We start from the raw sequence: 25,574 nt of genomic DNA, 5'->3' as shown, positions 1-25,574 counted from the left end.
ATAATAACATTGAGTTTATTTTTTAGAAATTCCTTTCTGCTAGGTGCCCCTCAAATAGCTGGTTAACTATCACCACATTTACCATTCCCAAAGGTAATTCTGTATCTACCACCTTCAAAGATTTGCACTGGATGCGTAATCTAAGAAAGAATTCAATCTAGGGCCCTCTCTCTCACCCACAGGTCTGTGCCTCCTACCCACCTCCATATTCAAGTTGTCTCCTCTGAAGCTTGCTTCTGTAAACTGACCAAAACCTTCCTTCTGTCTCTCTCGCTCTCTCTCTCTCTTTCTCTCACTCTCTCTCTCTCGCTTTCTTTCTCACGCTCTCTAACTATGCCCCTTTTGACCATCCGCCATACTTCTGATTTGCTTCTGTCAAGCAGCATTTTTCCTAAATGAGGACAGGAAATATTCTGGTACTTCCATGTCATATTAGGTCATGATAGCTTGTACACAAATGCATCATTACTGTCTTAATATTAAACCAGAGGGTGACAAATATTTTAATGCTTTCTCCCAATGCTTTCTCCCATGCAGTACTTTAAGACTACAAGTACCTTATAACTCTCACAATCCCTTTCATCCTCGTAAAGCGTTTCTTTATTGGTGATTTTCTCAGGGACATTCCTGTTGGCATTCACTGGGTGCTGATGTACACATCCTGAGTTAAAATATATTTATTTTGTGGAACCCAAACGCACACTTCGACATTCCTCATGGTCCCAGCATGCAGGATTAGCATTAGCTCTCTTCATCAACCATCACACGGGCCAATAAACGAAAATCATCGTTGAGAATGTTGCCCTAAACAACAACACTTCATTTTGGGATGAAAAACATCTTTGAGAATGTTGCCCTAAACAACAACATTTCATTTTGGGATGAAGATGCTCAATCCAGTGTGAACAATGCCTTATAAATCATGATCCTGACGGCCTTCTTGACTTCTTGCCAATTTTGACTCTTCCCTCCAATAATGTTCCTGGCCACATGACCTACTATTCGGTTATAGCGCCAGCAGTAATTACCTCAGAAATCTACATGGTCTTGCAGAATAACCCAGCAAACACAAGGAGATGATGGACAGAGCGCTGAAACTTTTAAGACACTCACCCCCAGTCATGGATCTGGGTTGAATCCATCAACATTCTTTATCTCACTTCGCCACCTCAGTTCAGACCCAGCTATATGCAAATCAGTCTTGACCCTGTGCCTGATGGGAACAGTCCAGCCTTAACTGCCATGCCATGTCTTCCCTGAACCGGAAACAAGCATCATGGGACTAGTTTCTGGGTAGCACCCTTCATCAGACAGGCTACCTTGAATCCAGTGGCAAAGTGAGCAAGGGACCCACGTCTGGGCATACCCTGCCAACTTAGGGCGAACAAAGCAAACACAAGGAGATGATGGATGGATCGCTGAAACTTTTCAGACACTCACCCCAGTCACAGATCTGGGTTGAATCCATCCTCATTTTTAAGCTCACTTCTCCACCTCAGGTCCGACCCAGCTATATGCAAATCAATCGTGACCCTGTGGGTAAAGACCTCAACCACACTGGTTAGGGAGACACAGTAACCAATGAGGTAAAGGTCCCCTGGAGCTAACCCTAACCACTTTTATCATTTTCAAAATGCCCCAAGTTGGCAGCCACACTAAACGTGGGCTCTGTGGGCTGGGTTGTGCTTGTGGGGAGTATACCTTCCTAGTTTGCTCTCACATCTCATACCAAAATCTTGTTTTAGACAGTCCCAGTACCCACAAAAACTCTCACAGAAGTCTGATGGAACAAAACTGAGTTTTCATCAACCTCATATGGGATGCACAACAATTTGTTTTGGCCTCTGGTCAACATCCCAACTGTTATATGTAAATCCAGAAGACATGGCAAACAGGCTGTGACACTGTAATGTCAAAAAGAGCCCAGTGTGAGTGGGGCCTGGCTGGCTGGGCAGATGAAAGAAGGGCGCTGCCCAAGTGTCAGCTGACATTTACCTGTAAAAATGCAGGCCTATTTATAGTGCACCCCAAATGTCATTTGAAAAACCCCAGCAGAACTGCAAGACCTAAGACTTTAATGACAAAAAGGATCCTTCCAGCCACCCTCCATATTCTGTCAACTCTGCCCATTCAGGTCATACAATTGTTTTTTCTATGGAACAAGTTCATACCTCATTCACACCTATATGAATGCTAATTACTGGCTGGCCAAATTGGGAGTGCAAAATGCATATTTAGCTTCGGGGGACTTCAAGCAGGACAAGGATAACTTTCTCATAGTTACTTTTCCGTAATTCTTACTAAAAAATCTGACTTCACCATTCATCATCCGTATATCAAACAGGGTTATCCTGCCCCGCTAAACCCGAAACTTATGAGGGGAACAGAGGGGACAAGAAACAGACGAGTTACAACAGTTCTGAAAAGAGCAATACTGCAACCCACACGGACATTGGACAACAGCTGGAGGGTCTTAGAACCTATCAAACCCCCCTTACACTGCAGGAATGGGAATACGACACACGCAGGATCTCGAGAACCAAAAAACAACAACACGGATTGACGAGATCCCTGCTCCCCATACATGGGCAATGTAAATTGGGTAGTACAATTATGCTCCTGGAACGTAAATGGGCTCACCGATAAAATAGCGAACCTGGATTTTGTCACCTACATCAGGGCCTTTGACATAGTAGCTCTGCAAGAAACTTGGGCACCTGATCCACCCCATCTCCAAGGATTCTCATGCTTTTTCAAAGGAGCAATTAAGATGTCAAGATTTGGCCGCATGCAAGGAGGTTTGGTCACTTACGTTTTGAATATAATTATTCACACTGCCCGCTTGGATTCCAAATCACAATCATTATTAGCTGTAACAGTATCCTTCTCACCAACAATAAATATAATGAACAGCAGCATTATGATAATACATTTATACATTCAACCTAAACGTAAAATTAAATCAGCTAAGGATAAAATGTGCTACTTTGTGGAATCATGCACAAGAGAAGGCCCTCCACTGATCTCATCCTCACTGGGGACTTCAATTACAATCTAATGGGCTCCTCCGAAGAAGAAGAAATACTTCAGAAAAATATAACTTGGAATATTCCTCTGCAAGGGAAACCACCCTTGGGCAAATACACTAAATCAGGTCAATCAATCTACGAGGAGCTGGAACACCTTAGGTTAAGGGCTTTAAATGGCAGATCAGTCGAAGACAAGCATCCAGTAACTACGCACAGTACACTCAGAACAAGCACAATTCTGGATTACACCTTCATCTCTGTAGGTCTGTTCCATGGAATAGCATCATTTTGCTTGGGCAATAAAGGCAATAGTGATCACCAGCCGCAGGAAATAAAGTCAAGAATCATAACTCCAACATTTGAATGCTGCAGGGCTTCATATGGATTAGATGTTATGATCAATATAAAAAGAATAAAATTCAAGATTGCCACTGAAGGCAAGATGATGGACATTGCAAAGCGGTACAAAAGGGGGTGGAGAGGGATGGAGCATCTGAACCAATCAAACACTCACACCCAGTCAACAGATCTGGGTTTAATCCATCACCATTCTTTAGCCCACTCTGCCACCCCAGTTCAGACATGGCCATATGCAAATCAGTCTGACCCTGTGCCTCATGGGAACAGTCCAGCCCGAACTGCCAAGCCATGCCTTCCCTGGACCGGAAACAAGCTTCCGAGGACCGGTTTCTGGCATTTCAGCCGTCTTCAGTCCGGCTTGCTTGAATCCAGTGGCAAAGTGAGCGAGGGACTCACGTCTGAGCATACCTTGCCAACTTGCAAAGCAGCACTTTATTGCCAGAGTAGAAGGGGAAGTCGAGAAATGGCTAAACTTTTTAACAACAATGGAAGTTATGCTTCAAAAATCAAACCTCCAAACCAGGAAAGATTCAGTGGCACAAATCTCTTATCACATACTGCGAAGCAAGAAATAAAGCTCGCCAAAAAACACATCTACCAATCATTAAGACATCTCCGGTACAAGCCCAATGACAAAACCCAATTGGAACTACTACAAAGTCAAAGGGCAGACTTGAAAAAACTAAAAAGAAATGTCAATAGAGACATGGAGGAGGAATTCTGGGCTAGATTATTTGCTGATGTCAAACACAACAACAGTCACAAGGGGTAAAGGACTATAGCAAGTTAAATTAACAAATTACAATGAGATCTAGGTGTAATGCACTAATTGGAACCACTTATTATGATCTATCATATGATCAAATAATCCACAGATAATTTCAAAAATATATATTCTATTTTATTATATAAATATCATATTTTCTCCTTTTTTCAATAGTTTAGTTCATATCAATTCATATATAGAAACATTAACACATCAATATACAAAAATAGAATTTTAGATAAAATGATTCATCCTGTTAAACACATTTCCAAAATTGACAGTAACTGTATAGTAGTTATGAATTTGATGGAGGCAATGCGGTAGATGGAAGATACGCTTGTTTCGGCATTACTGCCTTCATCAGGAGACTGTCTATTGCTCTGAAATTCAATAGATATCAACTTGCTCAGCAGGTGGCGCGATATAGCGGCTTGCTCAGCAGACACAAATGATTAGTTCTCATATCTAATGGCTGGACAGTAATTTGGAAGACTAACCCAACTGTTAAATGTTACTGTGATGGATAGAGAATACAATAAATTAATAAAAAATAGGTTATTGACTATTATAAGGCACCACTAATAGTATGTCTGGGCTGAGAGTCACGCAAAAAAAAATCCCTCCGTATTGATGTTGGCAATCATAGAGGCCATGAAGCTTCTGTTGTTTACAGCAGGATAAGGACAAGGCTATAGGATCATATCAGTGAATCTGCCAAAAGGGTATGGCCAGCGGATATCCCTTATATTTAATGTGATGAGTTCCTCATCGGGTTCTGGTTGGATAGCGAAGGTCTGTACTGCACCTCAGGTACCCCCAAACAACAGTGCCGGATTCTGGAACACCATAAAAGAACCCATTCATCACAATCACGATGGAGTCTCCTTGAACATTGCAGAGGATGATTGGGTAAAATACCTAAAATCCCACTTCCAAATAAGTACGGAACTTAGGGAACAGGACATAAATGCTCAAAAAGAACCAGATAGCCAATTGATAACCAAGGACGCTGCCGAAAGAAACATTTACAACTTCGAGAATACAAGGGGCGGCTCACTAAGGGAGAATTTCCAGAGCCCTCATGCAATAGCTATTAAAAGGCAGATAGGCAAGGGGGGAAGGGAAGGAGCTCCTGGTCGAAATGGAATTCCACCAGTATCATACAAACAGGATGCAATATTATGGGCTGAAACTTTGGAACCACTGTTTAGTGAAATAAGGATGCTAAACATCCTACCTAGCTCCTGGAAAGGATCAATAATTTCTCCAATCCATAAATCCAGTGGAAAGACAGTACCACAAAACTATCGCCTAGTAGCTTTACTAGACAATGAGGCAAAATATTTCGCTGGCACACTACTAGAAGACCTCCAGGCATGGGTCTTCGAAAAATCTGCAATACCCCTACAGCAGACGGGGTTCGTAAAATCAGTCAGAACATTAACCAACATTCTAAGTATGGCAATGCTCATGGATAAGTCTGAGGCTTCGCGGTCACCCCTATAACTATGCTACATTGACTACAAGGCTGCCTTTGACCACGTTAACTGCTCTAAATTATGGACCAAACTGCACAGCCCCTATTAAACCTGCTGACAAACTTACATACAGATACATGGTTGCAGGTGAAGTTGGGCAATGGATCTTCCCTGTCAAGACGTATAACTACGAACAAAGGTTTAAAACAGGGTTGCGTCTTGGCACCGACTCTGTTTAACCTATACATAGCCGACTTAGTACCACTCTTGATTAGCTGTAATTCACATGCCCCAAAACTAGGAGACATTCTGATACCTTTCCTCCTGTATGCTGACAATATAGTCCTGATCAGTAAAACAAAAGTAGGGCTACAAAATCTTCTAAACATAACATGATATTTTTAAAAAGCAAATGACCTAACGATCAATCTGGACAAAACGGGAACCATGATTATTAGGAAAAAAAGGAGACAAACGGGAGCCTGGTTCTGGGGAGAAACAAAAATCGAGGACACGGCGGAATACAAATACCTGGGAGTGAAGCTGGACGCAGGGGGACGCTTTTTGGCACAGAAAAATAGTATCAGGTGCAAAAGGCCTAATACTGGCTACCACGCTAAAAACATTAAACTCAAAACTGACGGAACCCTCGATCTTTCTCATGATTGAGGTAACCCGGGCTAATCTACGGGCAACAATTACCTATGGCAGCGAGGTCCAGAAAGGCAGAGACGCTAAAACATTAGATGCCACAGTAACAACAGAATACAGGGACATCTTTGGGCTGCCCAAACACACCTCACATGTGCAAATCAGGCTTGAATTTGGCATTCAAAAACAAACAGTTGCCAGACAAAGGGCCTTCATCATTGCATGGGAGAAAGTATGAAAAGCTCCACACGGTACACTCAATGAACAGCTGTGGAAGGAGTTACAACAACACGCCAAATCACATGCCACAGAATATCTCTACAGCAGCTTAAAAACGATGGAGCTATGTCAGCTTTGGGAAACACCAACAACTACCACCATTTTCAAAAAACTAGTGTGGAAGTCAGTGAAACATCTTTTCTTGCTGGAGGACAAAGCTGCATTGGCAAAAAGGGCCCACGGCTGGATGACTTTGAAGTCATATACAAAGGTGTCCAGTCAAGCCTACTTCAATCTGGGCTACGGCAAAAAAACTAAAATTGCTTTCATGAAGTGTAGACTAGGGCTGATACCCTGTACACAACACCTTCCACCCTGGCTAAGAGAGAAAGTGGTTCCTTTCTGCCGGATATGCGGATCAGCTCCTGAATCTGCTTTGTTCCTGTAAAAAACTCCTCAAGGAACGGAAACAACTGCTGAAGTGACATTTTAACCATCCGGGGAAGTCGTACGAGGAGGCAAGCTCTGCTGGCATGTTTTGCACCAGATGTTCCACAATTCATCTGTTGCTTGGTGAAGTGAAGTACCTGAGACTGTGTGAAAGTAAAATGCCGTAAACGCTGATCTAAGGAAACCAGGTGGCAAACGTATGAGTGACTCAGCGCAGCGAAGAAATTCTCCCCACTTTCTAAAACTTAATTTCGGATCGACGAGGTGGTCGGACTCCCCAGCAGTAAGAACACGCTATATGGAGCAGATGGTACTTCATCTTAGGGGTTAACTGCCAAGGTCAGAAGGGGGAGGGAAATCTGCTGACTGGCTGGAATGCTGCCTGACGCAGGCGGATGGAAAACAGACTTCTTAACTGTAAATCTGTTTAACTAGAAAAAAAAATACATTTTGAAGCTTTTTAACATAACATCCACAAAGGAATGTGTATTATATGTATTTATTTTGCTATTTGAATATGTTGGCTTTCTGCAATGGTTTTATTAACTATGCAAATAAATGTATACCTTATACCTTTATAGACTTCACCATTCAATTGGATTTATAATAAGTAATTTTTTTAATTATTTCTCAAGTTAGTCCCATTCCCAGGAAATAGCATTAGAATGTTATATTGTTTCCCAGTGCTTTCTAATGGAACAGTTAGCCTTGCTGTAATGGAAAGAGTGCTGAGAAGCTAGTCACTTTATGCAAATGCTTAACATTACATTTTTACATGTCCTACTTTTAAATACAATGCACCCTGCCTTATGGACTATAAGGCCCAATTAGAGGGCACTTATAAATATTTAAAACGCGGTTTAGGCCTGTCAAAACGGTTATAGTGACTGGTCGAATTAGCAGTTAAACTTGCATTGCCAGGCTACTGATGGCAAGTCCTGCAGTCATGTTTATCATATCATATACAGGGACTTATAGGTAAGATAGCTATGCCAATTAAGGGATGCCAATTTCATCATACTTGTAATGTAATGATGTCTTGTAAAGCGCATGAATCACCCCACATGGGGTATCTCCGCGCTGTAGACCTCTGGGGAACCCGTCCTGGCTTTCCCTGTGAGATGGTCCCTACTGGGTATCTCCAAGGTGAAACCAGTCATCCCCGGCGTATGTGGGGGGCTGGTGTGGAGATGAGGCAAGCTAATGCCCAGAGTTGCCTAGTGTGATCCCTGGTTAGAGTAGGCATCGAGGCGAGAATTATCGAGTCCGCTGAACCTGGTCCACGACCCTGCCGCTTCGGGAATTGAACACTGGTCCCGGGCCGTCCTCTGCTTCTGGGCCTGCCGTCTCTAACCAGTGAGCCACACCACTCCACAAAGGGGGAGCACAGCATATTACCACTGGCTAGCATGTGAAAAGGGCGCAGAGTTCCACTGTCAACAAAAACACTCAAGGCAAAAATCTGGGGGAATACCAAGCAAAGAAATATAATTTCCAGGCCTTCAGTTCCCTTCGGGTGTTGCTGGTACTAGGGTTTCTTCTAAAAACTGAAACAAGATTACTCTCCTAGTGGCACAATTGCTGTGGGTCCAGGGCCACTCTATCTTCTGCTTCCTAAGCCAAAGTTTCTCATTTACATGATCAAAACAGCATGTCAGCTATGTAACTGTCTAATGCAGGAATATTCTACACCCTAAAGCAATATTCCACCTTAAGCATTACAATATATATCATCTCAACTGCCTTAATTCCAGTGGGTAGTCATCAGTTTATTCACAAAGAACAATTTTGATTCATTTTCCACAGAAAATGTCACCCAGTATTTTGTTTAATTCTGCACTTCACAAGTGAATAGCTATTAGATTTGGAAACAAGTTCCAGAAATGTTTCACTGGGTCTAGTTGTATGCCTTAGCTAGGCCATTCTTCTAAACACTACCTACCACTCAAATACTCATAGCAAGTGAACATAAAGAAGTTTACTTTATCTCATAAGAAATACACTGAAACAGTGGTATATTTCAAAAAACCTTTCACATTGCTGGGTCTTCTCATATTCTCTTTAACATTCTTAATCTGTGATGCGGCGTTAAAATCCCCTTTATTGCCAGTAGCAAATATCTGAAAGGGGTCTTTTTCAGATATGAACTTATCCCCTGACAAAATGTCTTAGTAACTGTTGGACCCGGCCCTTTTTGCATGTTGCCTAATATTTTCAGGCTTGTTTTTGTTGACTTTAGGACTCTGGGCACTTTATCACTGATAATCAGTGCTAAAGTGCATATGCTCTCTAGTCTGAATTGTATTTGTGATTGGTTTATCCATGATTGGCATATTTGATTTACTGGTAAGTCCCTAGTAAAGTACACTATGTATGCTCAGGGCCTGTAAATCAAATGTTATTAGTGGGCCTGCAGCATTGGTTATGCCACCCACATGAGTAGTCCTGTAAACATGTCTCAAGCCAGCCATTGCAGTGCCTGCAAGTGCAATTTTAAACTCTCATGTCGACCTGGCAAGTGCAACCACTTGCCAGGCCCAAACCTTCACTTTTACTTCTATATAAGGCACCCCTAAGTTAGGATCTGGAAAGCCCCGGGGGCAGAGTGCAGTATATGTGAAAGGTATGACATGTACTGGTGTGCTTTACATGTCCTGGTAGTGAAATACTGGGAATTTAATTTTTTCACTACTGTAAAGACTATCCCCTCCATAGGACATCATTGTAGCTGCCTTGTAACATCTTACACGTGTAACTTTCAATTCCCGATTCACAAAAGTAATCTGAGACAAAATCCTACCTTTACGACTTTCAGTATTCAAAAGGGCATTTAGGAGTAGTAAAGTAAGTATTTTGTCTCAGTTAAAGTTACATTTTACTTAAGTTAAATTTTAGACCAAAACTTAAGTTTAACTGAGACAAAGTCCTCCCTTTACGACTTTCAGTATTCACAAAAGTCATTTAGGAGTACGAAAGTTAGGATTTTGTCTCAGTTAAACTTAAGTTTTACTTAAGTTAAACTTAGGACCAAAACTTACATTTAACTGAGACAAAATCCTAACTTTACGACTTTTGTTTGAGACAAAATCCTAACTTTACTACTCCCAAATGCCCTTTGTGAATAACCAAAGTCGTAAAGTTAGGATTTTGTCTCAGATTACTTCTGTGAATCGTGCCCAGAGATTTGGAGTTTGGGTTCCCTGAATTTAGGATTTGAAAATAAATCTTTTAGTGAACTTGGTTTTTAAATAGTATGTTTTAAAATACCACTTTTAGGAAGTGGGCACTTTCTTGCTTTACCATCCTGTGACTCTGCCTGGCTGTGGAATCAACATCTAGTTTAGACTGATAGGGGCCTGTTGGTGCATTTACTCTATCAGTCGCACAAAGGGAACTGAACTGTGCCCTGGATATCCTGATGGCCCATCACCAGACTGTGGACCTTCCTGACCTAGAGTGGGGGGAGGAGTTGTCACATACACCTCAACAGGGCTGTTTCTGGCCTCTGACAATGCTATCTCACCACCCTATTAGGTGTCTGGAGCCAGGACATTGCAAGGCAGGATCTGTGCACTACAAAGATTTTACTTTGAAGTAGGCCTACTTCAAAGGCCAAAAGGGGTATTAATATTGGACTTGTAATCCTAAATTTTGAGAACACTTCTGGATTGAGGACTCTTCTAAGATGAAGAGCTGTCAGGAGGAGTACTGCCCCTTTACTGTATGTTGATTTACTGGGTTGGCCTGCAGTTCTTGCTTCTGTCTGTGACAGTGAAAGGACTGGAATTTTCTTTCTGAAAACCTGCTTTCCAAGTTTTTCCAAGGGCTTTTGTGAGCTTGCTCCCTGTCGGAAGTCTCAGATTTGTCAATCATTTAATCTACAGCACCTGGACTCCATTGCTGGGAGTTATGAACCTGCCAAGCGGTGCCAGTTGCATTTCCAGGCCACTGAAGGTGTATGTTGAACTGTAACTTTAAGAAAAGCATTCCCTACACCGTCACCAACGCCACTGCATGCACCAATGCCATGGTCACTGCTCGCTGACACCGCAGCTCTGGTCTCACTGCCACCGCCACTTCTCACCGACATCGACGTCGCTTTTAGCACTGTGGCTGTGGGCACCATTTCCCCACACTGACTTTCACTGCACCATAACATTGGTATCACCGATGCCTAAGTGCTGTCACCGTCTCAACTCATTGCACAGCACCCGTACCATCCTTGATGTCCCTGCAGCCTTGGGCTGCCAAAGACAGCATCAATGACTCCAATGTCAGCACTCCACACCGACCCCATGCTGCCTGCACTGAAGCCGCATGACGCACAGCCCGTGATGACACAGCAGCCCTGGCACTGCCGAGATCTGACGTGTGTGACTTCAAGGACTCCCTCACTTGTGGACCGACTTGTACCACCAATGCCTGCAAAGCCTCTCTGATGCACTTCACCGCAAGGTCTTAAAGGCCCCTTCAACTCCAAGGTAATATTTGCGGGCCTTCTGGATGCTGTAGCCAATCCTCAACTCCATCGAGGTTGAACTGAACTGTTGGATTTGTTGGTCACAATGCCGCAATAGTCCAGGCTGGCGTTATCGACTTTAATAAACTGAATGTTTGCTTTATTCTTAATAAATTCACATCTTTGCTTTTGTATGTTGGATTTTTGTAGTGTTTTCACTGTGCTACTGTCTGTTTGTCCAAATGCTTTACACATTGCCTCTGAGATAAGCCTGACTGCTAGTGCCAAGCTACCAAGGGCATGAGCAGGGGTTATTTTAGCTCTGTAATCTCCTTACCATGACTAGAAGGAAAGGTCTTTACTTGGTCAGGGCGCAAGCCACTGCCAACTAGAGACCCCAGAGCTTATTTACAAGCCCATGTCTCTGCCAGTGCATCACTTTTATTGACACACCAGCAGCGCAATGGGCTTCCCCATATTTACAGGGCCATGTAAAGTTGCCCTGCATGACTTTTCATGGCCTTGTAAATATATGTCCCTTTCACTCATATATCTCTGTGCAAGAGGCATTCCTTGGGCGTTGCTGTGGGTGTTCCCATGCAACATCCATGGAAATTGACGTATTCCCAGATTTACAACATTTGGAAACCTGGGAATGCATCAGAATCCTACACCTCTGCAGGAGAGGTGTAAGGAGGCACAACAAGGAGAAATTATTGTATGTCTCCTACTTATTTCATCTTTCCATGCGTGCTACATTCTGCAGCATGCAGGGAAAGAGGAAAATGCTTGTAATGATTGTTATTGTGCAGGAAGGTGCTCCTTCCTGCACATAAACTATCATTCCCTCATTGCAGGAACCTTTGCCAAATTATGTAAGGGTGTCTGCACTGGCGAACTGCTGCTGTTTGTACATCGGGGCAGGGGAGAAGGACAGGAATGAGCCGTATCTTATAGATATAACACATTCCTGCCATTTCATTTTGATGCTTGGCAGCGCAGCAGGAAGTCTTGCTGAAATGTTGTGCATCAAAATATTGTAAATGAGGCCCCCCATTTCTAACAGTCTCTAATAAAATTTTTCGTAATTCAGAAGTCTTCAATTTATTGAGTTTATCTTATAACCTTGATTCCATTGTTATCAAAATCTTACTTTACATCTGAAAAAGTTAATTTGGCGAAATTTCTTCCAGAATTTTGGTCACCAGCCAGGAAACAAAATATACAATGATATCCTCAAGATATTTACCAAATGATGTTCAATCGTATGAAGTCTGCCCCCGTGCAACCCTCTCTGTCCCAGTTCCCCACCGTTCTGGCATATTTTTTCTGTCTGTTCCCCTTAATGGTAGCAACAATTGACCAGTTCGATGTGTTACATCGTGTTCAACAGCGACGTACCTATCCATCCAGCCATTTTAACTCAGCCTCCCCAGTCTTCTTAGGCTAGCTGTAAAATATAGCCTTATTGGCAGATTCATTCCATCTGCTTTCTTTACAATTTTGTTGTATCCTGTGGAAAAAGATTATTTCTCGTAGTTTATGTCCCATCATACACCCTCTCAGCCACGTCCCCGAGCCCATCATGTCAGAAAACAAGCAAAAGAGAACACGAGCAAACCTGATCACGTGCACACAAAAGTTGCACATGCACTCTCCTTCCTTTTAAAATTCAAATGTACATTCTTATGGCTAATGCGATGTCGAGAAACAGCTTCCTCACTCAAACTGTACATTCCTATGGTCAAGCCGATTCCGAGAACAAGACCCCCCCCCATTTGTAACCATTTCCCTATATCGGGCCGATTCCGAGAAATAGGCCCCGTTTTGCTAAACCACGGCAACCAATTCCAAGAAGAAGAGCCCCCGTTTGCTGAAAGACACAACACCAGACATCCTGTCAAACTACCAGTTCTTCTTTTTCTCTCCCTCTCACTCTCTTATCTAAGGAACCAGCCTAGGATTATTTCTCAATGCTCTGCTTCTGCCGTGACTTCCTCATGATTAAAGACACAGTCACGCTTCTTCCTGCCATGACATCTGTTTGATTTTGACACAGTAACGTTGCTACGATTTCTGTAAAATTGTGACACAGCTATCCGAGATTTTACTAACTTCTGTATTGTTGCAAACACAGCTATCCGAGTTTTGCTCAAAGGAAGCTCCTTCCTCTTTTCTGTGTATAAATACCATGTCCTCTTTGATGAAAGTTAGAGATTCTTCAGATCCTCCTTAGATGACGGAGCTCTCCCTTAACTCGAGTTACTGAATACAGACCCTTTATTCGAACCACCACGGACTCTGCTCTTCATACTTGACCTTATTGATATTATAGAAATTCCGATCAAGGTAAATTACTAAAATATTTACAACAGCAAATTGGCGCCTGAACAGGGACATCCCTTTCTCCCCACACGCCGGTGATGCGGACCCAAACCGGTCTCTTCAAGACATCGACGGACTTCAAAAGAGTGCATGCTGCAGGGTGTTCCTGCATGAACTCCTTCATGTCCGAGAGAGGCTGTACCGAGGTCTGAGCATCCATACGAGGCGATGAGGACGACAACGGAAGTCTCGACCCAGAGCCCGAAACCTGTGAGGATTGCCGAGTCCGAGGTCTTCAGAATCCCGCCAAGTCCCCCGATCAAGAGCGCAGCGCAACTAGACCAGTGTCCAGATCTTCAAGATCTTCAAGTTCTCTGCACCTCGGTGAGTACTGCTGGGGGTGTATCAAGACAGGTTCTGATTTTTCAGAGCACGGTCAAGACGGGTTCTGATTTTTCAGAGCACGGTCAAGACGGGTTCTAAGTTTCTAGAAAACTGTATGTTTGTATTCTGATACTCAGAATATATCAAGTTATCAAGTGTAAGTTTCTGTTGTTTGTTGTTTGTCGATTGTTGTCACTATGCCTTTGTTTTCAAAGTTGTGTAAACTGGGTACCCGGAGAGGGTTACTGGAACAAGATGTATCAGTCCCCCCAAAGGATACTCCTGGTTTTCTTATGTACACCAAGTATGGCATAGATGCCATGTTGTACTTGGATGTGTGGAAAGAGTACTCTCAAGATTTAGAAATTGCGATTAGATGGACAAAGAGTGGCACCTGGGATTTGAATTGTATCATGGCAGTTGTAAAGAAATGTTGGGAAAAGAAAGCAAGACCCTCGATGTTAGAGAGTATTGAATTATGGCGAAAGGAAGCACATCAAAGGGAACAGAAAGAGCAAAGGAAAGTCAAGAAAGCAAATAGAATGTCAGAGGAAAGTAAGATGAGAAAGTTACGAGAACAGAATGCGAATATTAATTTTGAAGAAATAAAGAGAGAAGCCTTGGCCTCCTTAACAGGAATGTATCCCGTCCTTTCACAAAAGACAGAGCCTGATGATAACCCTAGTATTCCCACAACACCCCCATGTCCTAAAATTCCTTCTGCTCCCAAAGACTTCATTACCACCTACTTAATGGAACCTCCTCCTACTTATACCAATCAAATAACAGCCATACGAATAGTCACCCCGGCTGAAACCACCTCTAACACCTCAAGTGGGGATCCACCCATGTTAGAATGTGATTACAACCCGACCCCAGGGGAAGGTTCACAAGTAGATATCTCCCTTCGTCTACGAGAAGCTCTAGAAGGTATACGGGAGGTGCCGAATGTCACAAATTGTTTGAACAAGATCTATGAAACTCTCCGAACAGGAAAAAATTTAGAAACCCTACAGGAAGCTATTAAAAATAGACCCATAGCACATAGAAAATGCCTCTCACGATTCATGATCACTTGTTTCATCAGAATGATAGCCAGTGCAGGAAAAATAATTCCTGATGATTTATTACAACTAGATCAAGCAGTGGTTGCAGGTAGTTATAATAAGATAAAAGAGATAGATCTCTTTATTCCACTCTTACGAGCAAAGTTTCTGACTTCCATCAAAAAGACACCCCTACACAGGAAATAGAGAACGAGAGTACAGACAGGGAAGAAGAAAATCATTTTCAAGGAGCAGTACACTCCCGTATCCCTCGCTCCCAAAATATTGGACAAATCAAGATCAAAACTAAGAAATTGTTAGCTCCTACAGATAGATTGTTCCAACGAACACAAGAAGCTCTAGATGATTGGATGGATGACGAACCGCCACTCACTACCCAAGAAAAAGAACTAGCCCGATCAAGCACCCACTGGGTATCTCAATACTCTATATATGGCCCTGATATAGTTGCTCAAATGTTTCTATCGATCCCTCTGACATCCCAAAGGCTAGCAAGCATCTATAGGGTTCAACACCTCATTACGATGTACGAAGATACTGGTTGCCCGCCCAAAAAGTTACATTCTCTCTTACGAGACTGCTTAGAAGGGAGGTGGGTCGCCAGGGGACAAGAATTCCTTAATATCTTCCTTGACCTACGACAGCGATGTGTTCAATACTTTTCAGACAGTTATGATGCAAATCCCCATCACTATGACCAAGGACAGTTCCCCCTCTGAGAAGTACACCCCGTCGTAGATTCTGGAGGAAAGCTACAACAAACATTTGTCTACACACCCCTAACAAAAATAGAAATACTAGAAATGAAGAAAATGGTCCCTTCTCACGAAAAAGATCCTTCGGGTTTTCATAGGGAACTCAAGGATATTCTTCAAATGGGTTCCTTTACCTATAAAGATCTCAACATTCTCCTCAAAGTCCTACTACCTCAAGGGACATACGACAAACTAAAAGGAAAAGATTGGGAGGTAGAAGGGAAAAAGATAGTATGGGCAGCTTTAGAGACAGAAGAAAGTACTCGTGCTGCTGGATAAGGCCTGGGACCTCTAGATCTAGAACTTTCTCGCCTTCTTACGAAAATACTCTCCCAGTTACTGACCACTAAGAAAGAAGATTGGGATGCTATCTCTGCATGCAAACAGAAACCAGATGAAGATATAGGGGACTATTATACAAGATTAGAGAAATGTTTCCTCATCAACAGTGGCCTCTCCTCAGGTGGAGACGCCTACAGTCGATTGTTTGTCTCCAAATTTGTAGAAAATGCCTTACCTTCGATCAGAAATAGAGTACTAAAGGTAGAGAGTACATGGCAAGCAAGTTCCCCTTCTCAAGCACTTCAGATGCTCCAATATCACCAAAATAGGATTAGAGATGAACAAGAACAAGAAAAGAAAAGAACGAAGGATACTAAAATGAAGGTATTGGTAGCACAGACTAATACAATCCAACAGACCCCTAAACAAGCTCAAACGTCACAAGAAAACGTTACTTGCAATTATTGCAAAAGGCTAGGTCACTTTGTGCGTGACTGTCCAGTATTACAACATAATATTGCCACTAAGTATGAGTGCAAAATCCATTCCGCTCGCGGATTTTGCGAATTTTCAGTAAATTCGCGATCCGCGAACTCCCGCGAATTTACCGCAAATTCGCAAAATACGCGAGCGGCGGATTCCGGGGGCAAAAGTTGAAGCCTGGCTGGCCTGTCAACTTGTAACTATTTTAGGATGGCGCCTAATAGAGCTTCCTGTTGAAGCTAATTTAGTAAGTATTTTAGGATGGCGCTGGCAGCTTGCCGGCGCCATCCTAAAATAGTTACAACATGCCCTAATCGTGAGCGTCGTCGAGGCAGGTGTGCCTTCTTCACAAATCTACCGTGGAAAATCAGCTGTGGTGCTGGATAGAGGCTTTTGCATCCTTGACTTTCACGAGCGCAATACACTTACTCAAGTGCAAGAGCAGCTCGCTTGTAGTGTATAATGGGAAGCTTTTTCACTGTAGGGTAGCACACTTACAATAGATGTGCTCACTTATATTACAATGTATGGTAGCATGCATGGTCATGGAATGTATATTGATACTCTAATTTCAGCGTAAGGGTAGCAAACGTATAATGTACGGAGGCGCTCTTACTCCTCCTCACTGAAATCATGCGATTACTATACAAAATAGCTGCCGATAGCTGCGATAGCTGCCGTTCTTTACACCCAATTTAAACATACACATATGATAGATTACAGCAGTGCTGCACAAATAAATCAGTTAGGTCTGCTGAACGCGGAACGATATGTTTTGTACCTAGCCGGTGCTCCGGCTCATATCTCCCTGTTAAGCGAATTCATTGCTGCTCAGTAAAAGAGCTGCTTCTGTGGCTGAGCTCGTGCACTGAATGATGACATAACCTGGGCACATCACCAGCTCTCTCTCTGCAGCCCACGGCTCTGCTTTGTCAAAGTAGGCGCACTCCCAAAAGACATGCCAACCCCCATCGCCTCCTTCCGCTTCAGCCCAATTCTTCCAAAGTAATGGTGATGATGAACTGCCTGCCACAAGCTAAGTGGGCCCTGCACTGGGGTCGGCTGGGACTAAATGCCATCCACGTGAGCCACCAGAGCCCTGCTGGCGACACACGTCGCTTCATTGGTAGTTACCACGTTTAGCACCCTGAGGCCGCCGCATCTCCCTGAAATCTGCAGGAGGTTGTCGGAGAGAAGCTAGGAAAGAAAGCAAAAGGGCTTTGACTGCGCAGCGTTCCCTCAAAGCTATCACCGGGAGGAAGTCAGAGGGGGCCTGCTTCCCTCGGCGGCAAGAAAGACGATAAAGTCTCCTTACAACAAGCAGTTGTGTTCCCTGGTCAGCGCTCGCGGGCAGAGCCTGCTTCCTGACTATGACACAGACAGGCATTTCAAACGCATTTCCAGTGCAGCGCTCTTGATGTAACTAGCCGGCTCATCCCCCTCCAACAAGTTGCAAATAAAATAAATGCAAATACGGAGCCTCGGCTGATGCACGCATAGCCTCCCTGGCACTACCCGTGCTGTTTCTGTGACCAGGAGCGTATTTCTCTTCATCTGCTGAACTGATCTTACTCTGACCTTTTATACACACTAGAAGCATGAACTCGCATGGTAGCCCTGCCCGTTTGGCCCCGCCCACACACTCGCGGTTTGCACCGTCTGCCCGCCATTCACCCACTATGATGGACAGCTCACTCAAGGGACCCCTGCGCCCGTCGGGGCGATTGCATAGTAACACACACATGGTCGCTCGAACTAGTTGATGCTCAAATTCAGTGACTGTCACTGCACTCGCATGGAAGCCCCGCCCCTAATCCGCGGATCCGCAAATCCGCAAAATCCGCGGATCGTGGATCCGCAAAATCCGCCCATGCTTAATTGCCACTGGGAAGACCCAACCCCGTAACTATCCCCCACGACCCTCTGTTCCCACAACAGCTCCTCCGACTGATACTAAACCAGCCACCCAACTCTATCAGCACCCAGTGTCATCCTATCCTGAATTCCCCTCAATTTTATGAGACAGCTGGGAGGAACACGACAGTTGTCCACTGATCCCGTTCCCGGTCGACCCAAAGGGTCCGTATGTAAACGCTAACCTCTTAGGTAAGGAAACAAAATTCCTAATAGACACCGGGGCCAGTAGGACAACAGTACAGCACAACGAAGTTCCCAAGGTACCCCTCTCTGGCTCGAATAGTATTTCCTTGGGTTTCTCAGGTGCACCAGTCATCAATCAGGTTTCTGAATCAGTATCACTCCAAGTTGGTCCTCTTACAACATCCACTGATTTGGTACTTACTAAGTCATGTCCCGAAAACTTACTTGGCATCCAGACGTTAAAGGAACTAGGTGCTGTGATATGCTGTTCCCCGGAAGGAATATGACTATTCCTCCGAGATTTCAAAGGTCATTTCACCGCACGAGAATTAGACATCAGACTAAGAGACATCCCTGCTACACTATGGGCGACAGATCCAACTGACGTAGGGTTCATGGACATTACACCACACATGGTCACATTGAAAGAAGGTGTTGTCCTACCTCGTGTCCGACAATACAAGTTACCTCCAGATGCAGAACAAGCCCTCATCCATATTATCGATGACTTAATACAGAAAGGAGTAGTCAGAGAAGTACCTTCCAACATATGTAATTTACCAGTCTTACCAGTAAGAAAGAAAACAGATGACGGTGCACCACCGGTTTACCGACTAGTGGTCGACCTACGTGAATTAAACAAGTGTGTGGTACCACAATACCCTGTGGTCTCTGACATCAGTACTCTGCTAACAGCTATAGATCCTGAAGCCACACATTTTACTGTAATCGACCTGAAGAACGCTTTCTTTAGTGTACCCATACACCAAGACAGTCAGTACCTATTCGGATTCTCACTACAAAGTCGTAGCTTCTGTTTCACAAGAGCTCCTCAAGGGTACACAGAAAGTCCCAGTATCTACAGTCAGGCACTTAAAAGACAGTTAGATGACATTGTTATGCCCTCAAATACAACATTGTTCCAATATGTCGATGACCTACTGATCACCGCACGCTCTGAACCAGAATGTGAACAAGCATCACAAATTGTCCTAATGTTCCTTGCACAACATGGCCACAAGGTGTCACCCTCGAAATTACAATTGTGTTTACAGCAGGTGGCCTACCTAGGACACCTAATGTCAAAGGAGGGTAGGGCACTCACACCTGAAAGAATTCAACTCATTTTTAACATTCCTGTCCCTAAGACGCAGAAAGAAGTCCGTGCCTTTATTGGCCTCACGTCCTACTGTAGACAGTGGATTCCTCAATTTGCATAGTTGGCCAAACCCCTGATACAGTTAACGACCACGACCTCTTCCTCATTGCCATGGAAACCTGATCATACTTTTGCTTTCGAAACTCTTAAACAAGCATTATGTTCTGCACCAGTCCTAGCTACACCCGATTATGCCAAGCCTTTTGTCCTCTTTGTCACAGAACGGGAAGGTAAAGCCTTGTCAGTCCTTACACAAACGCAAGCCAACAAACATCGTCCCTGTGCTTATTTTTCTAGCACTCTTGACCCCGTTGCACAAGGTTTGCCTGCCTGTTTGAAATCTGTCGCAGCCACAGCTCTAGCAATGCAACAAAGTGATTCCATAGTACTAGGACATTCTCTCGAAGTACAAGTTCCACATGCAGTAGAACTACTCTTGAATAGGACCCAGACACAACACTTGACCATAGCCCGCCTCACAGGCTACGAAGTCACTCTATTCCAACCCCACATCATCATCACAAAATGCAATATCCTCAACCCAGCTACATTACTGCCTACTAATCCAGTTGACAATCAGATTCACGACTGCTTAGAGGTAGTCCAACTAGTCACAAAGCCCCGATCTGATCTTACAGATGTCCCTCTAAGTACACCAGAACACACACTGTTTGTAGACGGTTCCTGTATGCGCCTCCAATCAGGCGAACTTTCAGCAGCCTATGCTGTCACTACAGAAAACACAGTCCTCTTAGCAGCCAGGATATCCGTACATTCAGCACAAGCAGCAGAGCTAATAGATCTCACACAAGCATGCGAGTGGTCTAAAGGAAAACGAGTCAACATCTACACCCTTCACAGTACGCATTCAGGGTCGTCCATAGTTTTGGCATTCTGTGGAGGGAGAGAGGTTTTCTAACCTCTCATGGAACAAAGATCCAACATGAAGATCTTATCCTCCAGCTACTAGAAGCAGTACACAGACCCACAGAAGTAGCTATACTAAAATGCAAAGCACATACCAAAGTCATAGACTCTATCACTAGAGGCAATACTCTGGCGGACGCCACAGCTAAACATGCTGCTCAGACAGGAACACTAAGCACTGAAACCATCACCAGAACTATCTGTCCAGTTATCGATCCCACCAAAGATGTAGTAGACATCCAAAACCAAGCCACAGAGACCGAAAAGAGAAAATGGGAGGAAGAGGGAGGTACACACACAGATCAAGGGTGGGTTACCAAAGACAAGTCCAAATGGTTTCTCCCTGACATAATGGTTCCCATAATGATAGAAACTGCCCATGGTCCTGCCCACCTAGGAGAAAAAGGAATGTTAGACAGTCTGAATCTGATATGGCACAACAAGCATCTGCGTGCAGCAGCCAAACAAAAAGTGCGAACATGTATGATTTGCTGTCAGTTCAATCCCGGGAAAAGTGTATCAGTTGAACAAGGAGGGTTCCAACCTCCAGATCACCCATTTGAAGTCCTCCAAATGGATTATATCCAGATGGAAAGATGTCGAGGATACAAGTATGTCCTCGTAGTGGTCTGTACCTTAACCCGATGGACTGAAGCTTACCCTGTCCCAGACTATGGTGCCCAAATGACAGCTAAACAACTGGTTAGAGAATTTTTCCCAAGATATGGGTTGCCCAGGGTCATCTACTCTGACAATGGACAACCTTTCTCTTCTAAATTGATGGAAGCGGTTTCCCTACTGTTAGGCTACACCTGGAAATTTCATTGTGTCAGGCATCCCCAAGCAGCAGGCCTGGTGGAGCGGCACAACCAGACATTAAAAACCAAATTGGCCAAAATCTGCGCTGACAAGCAAATAGACTGGGTGACAGCTCTTCCAGTTGCCCTGTTCTACATGCGAATGGTGGCACATTCTCGGACGGGCCTGTCACCCTATGAGATCACATATGGGAGACCTCCAAATATTTGGGGTTTCCCATCTCCTAAAAAGCTAACTGATATTGACGCAAATGTACTGACAGATTACTTGGCTTCTTTGATGTCTGCACTACGTTCTTGCCGTTCACAGGTGGCTGCAGCTTTTCCAGACAAGACCACGCCCAATGAGCACCCCCTTCAACCCGGCCAATGGGTGCTTGTCAGAAACTTTGACCGAACCAGCCCTCTGGAAAGAAGGTGGACGTCTCCGAAGCTGGTGCTGCTCACAACGAGGACCGCCGTCAAAGTCGAAGGACGAAAAGGATGGCTCCATGTGAGCCACTGCAAGCCCTTCCACGGACCAACTCCTACGGACGCTGTTGCTGATCCCGAGACCAGAGACACTAAGCCATCAGACTTTAAAGACACAGAAACGACAGACTTTATTTTACCCCTCCAGAACTTTTGACCAAAGAAGAGTACAAATTGCGGCTACGATCCTACCCAAAAAAGACTTGAGACTTTGTGCCTGACCTCGACCTACCAGTAGCTAATTAAGCCCAAGACGGACGCTTGGTGAAGCGGTTGCTGGGAAGTGTCCGGTCACTGCTACATACTTTACTCAGACTAAGAACAGCCGAAATCATTAAGACAAAGACTCACTGCGCAAAACTAGCACAAAACAAAGTTCCTGTTTTTCTCTCTATAATGATTCTTATTTTCTGCATCTTGGCTTGTCTAGGTTGGTTCCTTCATCTAGCTTTCCCACTTTCTTCCCCTACGATTTTGAACAACACTGCTATGCATTCACACGTAGATCTTCCCCCGCATCTCGAAAGTAGGAGAAAAGAATTCTTCAATAACACATTCATCTCCACACTCCATCAACACCAACTAGTTATCAACAAAACCAACTGTTGGGTCTGCGGCCTAATGCCACACTCCGTACACGGAGGTATGCCTTTTATCCCTCTCCCTTTCGGCTATGCTGGATCTACCTATGTATGCTCTCTCTATGATATTCTCCGCCTCAGTTAGAAACATCCCTGAAACCAAGACCAAGAACACTAGTACCTGGAACGAGATAAAAACAAAGACTGTGCGCGCTGTTCAAAAGATGGTAGACTTCACCGTAACATGGGGACGAGCAGATAATAGTGAAAACACCAGTTATTCCCTCTTTAACGACACTACCTCCTTTCGAGAAACATTCTCAGTTCAGAAGAGACAGACAGAGCAGGGAGGATGGGCTGTGCCTCATAAGGGCCTGTTTCGTGTCAGAGGTAAGGGCAAGGGTCCGAAGATGGGAGACAGTGAGTGTAATAAAACATACACTATACCTGACTTAAACTTCCCAACAATGACCACCGCCCCCAACACTTATTTTATTTGTGGACCTCACGCACGTACTTGGCTACCTCAAGGCTGGTCCGGGAAATGCTACATTGCATTTCTCCTCCCCCCTACCTACACCGCCCCAGCAGATTATCATCTAAGTCATCCTCCGACCGTGATTAATAGACGGCGAAGGGGGGTCATGGATGCTGAAGACACAGTGGATCAAGAGGCTGGCGATTTCTATAAAGGAATCATCCCTTTCTGGGGGCCCATGATCAATAGCCGCCACATAAGACAACTAACTCGTGTAGTTCAGGGAGCCATAAACGAGACCGCTGGTGCGTTAAGCAACATCACGGCTGAGATGGCTTCCGATAGACTCATGACGTTACAGAACCGTATGGTCCTAGATATCATATTATCGGACCGTGGTGGGGTATGTGAACTGATCGGATCCAGCTGCTGTATATACATTCCAGATAATGCTCCCTCTGTATATGCTGCCATTTTCCGCCTTCATGTACTTTCAAAGAAGCAAGACGCAGACACCGGATCCTGGTCCCTGACGGGATGGCTCTGGGGCCTCCTGTCCTCATGGGGGTGGAAGATCCTTACGATACTAGGTCTTGCTCTAGCCATTCTCTTCACCTGTTGCCTCTGTATTCAGTGTGGCCCAGCTCTCTGTAGTTTCTGTATCACTGTCTGCATTCCCAAACCCCAGTCCAGAAAGAAAGAAAAGGAAAGAATCATGTTACAGGAACAAGTAGACGGCCTAATGAGTATAAAAGTAGACTAATAAGAAGAAGAATTTTAAATGGTATATTATGGGACAAGGGGGGAATATGGAAAAAGATTATTTCTCCTAGTTTATGTCCCATCATACACCCTCTCAGTCACATCCCCGAGCCCATCATGTCGGAAAACAAGCAAACAAGAACACGAGCAAACCTGATCACGTGCACACAAAAGTGGAACATCCACTCTCCTTCCTCTTAAAATTCAAAGGTACATTTTTATGGCTAAGGCGATGTCGAGAAACAGCTTCCTCACGCGAACTGTACATTCCTATGGTCAAGCCGATTCCGAGAACAAGACCCCCACCCCATTTGTAACCATTTCCCTATATCGGGCCGATTCCGAGAAATAGGCCCCGTTTTGCTAAACCACGGCAACCAATTCCGAGAAGACGAGCCCCCGTTGCTGAAAGACATGACACCAGACATCCTGTCAAACTACCAGTTCTTCTTTTTCTCTCTCTCTCACTCTCTTATCTAAGGAACCAGCCTAGGATTATTTTTCAATGCTCTGCTTCTTCCGTTACTTCCTCATGATTAAAGACACAGTCACGCTTCTTCCTGCCATGACATCTGTATGATTTTGACACAGTAACGTTGCTACAATTTCTGTAAAATTGTGACACAGCTATCCGAGTTTTTACTAACTTCTGTATTGTTGCAAACACAGCTATCCGAGTTTTGCTCAAGGGAAGCTCCTTCCTCTTTTCTGTATATAAATACCATGTCCTCTTTGATGAAAATTAGAGATTCTTCCGATCCTCCTTAGGTGACGGAGCTCTCCCTTAACTCGAGTTACTGAATAAAGACCCTTTATTCGAACCACCACGGACTCTCCTCTTCATACTTGACCTTATTTATATTATAGAAATTCCGATCAAGGTAAATTACTAAAATATTTACCACAATCCAATTCTTGTGCCCCCATCTTTTACATAATTTTCCTTTATCCAACTTACATTTATGTCCTGCTATTCAACACTGCATTCTTTCTTTTCTCGTTTTGCAGTTTCTTAGGAATTTGCACACTCATTTAGTCTGCCCTTTCAGCCCTGGTGCTATTCATTCTTGTGTCATAAAACAACTGAAATGTTGTCACTTCCTTGGTGTTGATTTACCCATAGTCAAGTTTCCCTTGTTCCAAAATGTCCACCAGGGACAAGAAAAGATTCATTCACGCTCCTATGAATCCTGCATTTCCCATTTTCAAAAACATTCTGCATCTTACCCCCTTAAATTCAGATCTTCCACATTGTTTCATGTCACCGGTTTCATTTATAAAAGCATATTTGTTTCAGTGGAGAATAATTATGAAATGTATGCCAAGAAGTGTTACAAACGTTCTTGCACTGGGTCGCTGTTGTTTTCTTCCCCCCTTTTGTATCCAGTCCAGGCTTTTCCTACTCTCTCTTTACTAGACCTGAATTCCTCAGTCTGCTGGCTATCTTAATTGCTGTTGTGAGAGGGGAATGGTACACTATGCCCTCTCACCTTCCCTCTTGTACAAGGGAGGTGGTTGTGTTATGTTCCTCTTACAACATTTATTTAAGTCTACTAGTAATATTGATTCT

The 25,574-nt window shown here is 43.9% G+C and overlaps 1 pseudogene; it reads left to right on the top strand.

Moving 5' to 3' along the window:
- Window positions 1–2,997: 2,997 nt before the first annotated feature.
- On the top strand, window positions 2,998–24,005 carry LOC147726803 (uncharacterized; annotated as a pseudogene).
- The last annotated feature ends 1,569 nt before the right edge of the window (window positions 24,006–25,574 follow it).

The sequence above is a fragment of the Lissotriton vulgaris genome, chromosome 3_1 (assembly GCF_964263255.1).
Source record: "Lissotriton vulgaris chromosome 3_1, aLisVul1.2, whole genome shotgun sequence".
Lineage (NCBI taxonomy): Eukaryota > Metazoa > Chordata > Amphibia > Caudata > Salamandridae > Lissotriton > Lissotriton vulgaris.
Note: the sequence above shows the minus strand (reverse complement) of the source record. Positions and strands in the feature narration are given on the sequence as shown.